At 44.5% G+C, this 4,687-nt stretch overlaps 1 pseudogene; it reads right to left on the bottom strand.

Annotated features, from left to right (window-relative positions):
• Positions 1–3,708: 3,708 nt before the first annotated feature.
• On the bottom strand, positions 3,709–4,687 carry LOC139538031 (uncharacterized; annotated as a pseudogene).

Raw genomic sequence — 4,687 nt, 5'->3', positions numbered from 1 at the left:
GAATAACACGCATAGCCTTCTGTCTACTGGAATGCCAACTCCAGTAGGCTCAGGTTCGCTATTACCAACTTGATCACACAATATCACATTTCATCATTTCCTCACTGATATATCAGACTACTTGGAATACATTTCAGACAAAATTCATTTAATTCCTCACTGTTATCAGACTACTTGGAATACATTCAGACAAAATTCATTTAATTCCTCACTGTTATCAGACTACTTGGAATACATTCAGACAAAATTCATTTAATTCCTCACTGTTATCAGACTACTTGGAATACATTCAGACAAAATCCATTTAATTCCTCACTGTTATCAGACTACTTGGAATGGGATTTTTAACGCAGATATCCTTACACCATGCCTTTGTTTTAACGTTTTTTTACAAATTTAAACAGAAATTCATACTCACGCCAGTACTCCTGATCTCAATTTAGATATTGGCTATAATACAATATACAGATTTTGATTAAACCGGCTCTGCTTACCTTATAGTTTCGAGCTCTTAGATCAGTTTCCTGGGTGAGTTGAATCTCCGATATCTCCTGCGAACAAGTCACCCGTCCTTCTGGAATCTGTCTCAAACTTGTCTTTTCTCTCATCAACCTTCTATGGACCGAATTCAAAGGTGTCTAACCATCCTCTGCTTACCAAGTTCTGTTGATGATTCGTTATTAGAGAAATGAGACCAAGTCAATAGGCTGGACAGGGTGGAACAGTATTTAGTAAGACAGTTTATTCAGTGTGAAGATATCTGGCAAATCGTGCAGCACGGCTCCTTCTGTCTGACTCGTATGGAATCGTCGGAAGAGAGGGCGCTCTAAACAGTTCATACAGATTATATAGGCAACAAGTAAAGTAGGTTGATCTTGTAGTCTGGCCTTCCGATTGGTCGATCTGGGTCGTGGGTAGTCCTGTCCGGGCCTGATGTCGACATTCCATTGGCTCTTCACACAGTTCTTTGTCTTAGTCTCATCCAAAAGCATCCTGCATGTGCGTTTGTTTTCACAGGGCCCTATTCATGGGGGAGGGGAGTGTGTGTGTGGGTCTGCGGTTATTTATAAGGGTACAAAGTAGTGGGGGTATAGTGGGGATGGGTGCATGTTGTGCCAAGTATAGCTTGTGTTGAGAAGTTGTAAAACAAGTTACCAGTATCTAATACAATTTCTTACACTTGCCTAGTTAAATAAAGGTTACACCACACTGACCAAAAAGTTATTTTGTTGGCATTTACATATGTCCCCATTACCAGTAAAACATAATCAAATCCTATTTCTTTCACTTACTTGCTGTGCTGTTTCGTTGTTCATTTGTTCAGCCGTTTCATTCTCAACCAGGATTTCTATGGAACGCGTTTGGGTCTTTGCGGGTCAAAAAATATACTATTTAACACTATTTGACGTGTCAAATAAACTTGTTGATCAATCAGGATCTGAATATGACTGCACGTCAAATAATTTAACGGGTTTATGCATTTTCTACGTAGTTATTACACATTGATTACACTATCACTCGTATTTCATGTCACAACGATTCATCGATAAGTACGCTATGATGCTGACAAAGTTGTCTCGCGCACCTACAGTGCTGGTCATAAAAAAAAGCTAGCTAGCTCATAGATGCAAACAATGTTTTCCCCCAAAAACATAGAAAAACGACAATTTGTTTCAGTAGCTATAGTTAGCTAGCTAACTGTCATCTAAAAATAACCCTAATTTATAAGACAGTTCTTATTTGATGAATGGTGGTCGGACCAATTTATGTGAAGCTAGCCACAATAAGGATTAGCCACACTAGTGGACTTTGCGGTTAGCCTTCAGAATAAAGGTATGGCATAATTCTACTATTTGTATTCATGTCAATGACAAACTTTTACTTTGAAGGCAAACCGCAAATTCCACTATTGTGCCTAATCCTTATTGTGGCTATCTTCACAACACATAACCCGGTCCGGCCGAGCTTCAATAGCCAGATGAACCTAGCTGGCTGCTTATAACGTTAGCTTTGGGCGACAGGGTTAAGTAGATGGCTAGCTATTTATTTTCATGAACTGAAGTTCAATTTCAATAGGCGAACAACAAGTGGCAACCTAGCTAATACCTACTCACAATGATTCCTAAATCATTGCTAAGAATAATGAAAATGACTGCAGGTTTTACTGGTCATTGTTTTCAGGCTGGTTGTATTGGTGCTAGCTACCAAGCTAAAGCTAGCTACCCCAGAAGTTGCGGTCGAACAAATTATGCTTCATTACCAACGCATTATTGTAAACACATCGTTCGTGCGGCGTTCCATAGTATGTATGTCGTGAAGCTAATAGCCGTGACGCTACTGTTTAACTCCGGTAGGGCAACATCTGTAAAATAGCGCACTTGGTGGTGTGTGCCGGGTGGCGGAGTGGTCTAGGGCACTGCATCGCTACCCAGAGACTGGGTTCGCGCACAGGCTCTGTCGCAGCCGGCCGCGACCGGGAGCGTCGTCCGGGTTAGGGAGGGTTTGGCCGGTAGGGATATCCTTGTCTCATCGCGCACCAGCGACTCCTGTGGCGGGCCGGGAGCGCTAACCAACGGTGTTTCCTCCGACACATTGGTGCGGCTGGCTTCCGGGTTGGAGGCGCGCTGTGTTAAGGAGCAGTGCGGCTTGGTATGTTGTTTCGGAGGACGCATGGCTTTCGACCTTCGTCTCTCCCGAGCCCGTACGGGAGTTGTAGCGATGAGACAAGATAGTAATTACTAACAATTGGATACCACGAAATTGGGGAGAAAAGGGGGTATTATTTTTAAAGGCAGAAAAAAATTAATCCATTCCAGGTGACTACCTCATGAAGCTGGTTGAGAAAATGCCAAGAGTGTGCCTTATGCTTTGCACACTCTTGGCATTTTCTCAACCAACTACTTTGAAGAATCTCAAATATAAAATATATTTTGATTTTTTTAACACTGTTTTGGTTATTACATTATGTATTATGTATATGTATTATTTCATAGTTTTGATGTCTTCACTGTTTTTCTATAATGTAAAAAATAAAGAAAAACCTTTGAATGAGTTGGTGTATCCAATCTTTTGACTGGTACTGTATATATAAATAATGGTGTGTAAAGACAGTGTGGACAGTATATGAATAGAAGTGACCGCAGGGTAGAGGGTGGTAGCCGGCTAGAACAGTGACTCAGGCTAGTGGTGTTTAACAGTCTGATGGCCTGGAGATGCTGTTTCTCAGTCTCTCGGTCCCAGCTTTGAAGCACCTGTACTGTCTCCGCCTTTTATATGGTAGCGGGGTGAACAGGCTGTGATGTGTTGGGCTGACCGCACCACCCTCTGGAGAGTCCTGCAGTTGTATACTGTGCAATTGCCGTACCATGGAATTGATACAGCCCGGCAGGATGCTTTCAATGGTGCACCTGTAGAATTTTCTGAGGGTCTTGATGGCAAAGCCACATTTCTTCAGCATCCTGAGGTTGAAAAGGCGCTGTTGTGCATTCTTCACCACGTTGTCAGTGATGTGCACACAGCGGAACTTGAAGCTTTTGACCCTCTTCACTGCGGCCCAGTCGATGTGGATGGGGGCGTGCTTCCTCTGCTGTCTCCTGATGTCCACGATCATCTCCTTTTATTTGTTGATGTTGAGGGAGAGGTTATTTTCCTGGCACTACTCGGTTAGGGCTCTCATCTCCCTGTAGGCTGTCTCCTCATTGTTGGTAATCAGGCTGTTGTGCTAGCAAACTTGATGATTGAGTTGGAGACGTGCATGGCCACGCAGTCATGGGTGAACAGGGAGTATTGGATGGGGCTGTGGGGCCCCGTGTTGAGGATCAGTGTGGCGTAGGTGTTGCTGCCTACCTTCTCCACTTGGAGTCAGCCTGTCCAAGTGGAGAAGGTTGTCCAGGACCCAGTTGCACAGGGTATGAACTTAGTATTGCACTTGGAGGGCACTATGGTGTTGAAGGCTGAGCTGTAGTCAATGAACAGCTGTGACATGACTTAAAAACTGTGCCCTTGCTGTACCCAACAAATCTTGAGGGTATCAATGTACCTGTAGCACAGCAGGGTGCACCCTGCAGGTCTCCAGCAGCTCTGTCAGGTGTCTTGGAGAGTAGTTTGAGACCCCAATTCCTCTAAGCATCTCATTGGCATGGAGCTCCTCCATGACAGTCCAACTGCGGACTCGATGCTGTTTATTCCTCTAGTCCTCTGGTTCCAAACCCTCAGGCCCGTGGATCAGGTACAGGTCCCCCCTAGCCCCAGCCTCTCCAGTCTACGAGCACAGCCCTCTCTGACCATTGGGCCCATGTCCGCTGGGTACAGCTTAATGATGAGGAAGATGTCAGTTTGTGCTTGGGCATCAGGTCCAACAAGGCACAGCCCAAGTCTGCTTCATTGTCTTACACTGTAGGAGTGTCAAAGGCACGATTTCCAGCCCCGAGAGCAGCTTCAACACAGGTGCATTTGCTTACCCTGCAGCTTGTATGTTACTAGGCCCAGGAGGGGCATCTGAGCCCGTGTTCAGTCTAAAAGAGGGCAGTGAAGAAGACATCACTGCCAGATGGAGGGGCTGGGGAGGACTGTGCTTTAAGATTTTTGGGGGGGACATTGTGGATATAAGCCATACTAGATTGTCTTTATTCGGCTCAAAATCTGTTCACGAAAATAAGCCAACGAAGTGAGGAATTTTTGTATGGAG

The sequence above is a fragment of the Salvelinus alpinus genome, chromosome 13 (assembly GCF_045679555.1).
Source record: "Salvelinus alpinus chromosome 13, SLU_Salpinus.1, whole genome shotgun sequence".
NCBI lineage: Eukaryota > Metazoa > Chordata > Actinopteri > Salmoniformes > Salmonidae > Salvelinus > Salvelinus alpinus.
This window is presented reverse-complemented; position numbering and strand designations above follow the sequence as displayed.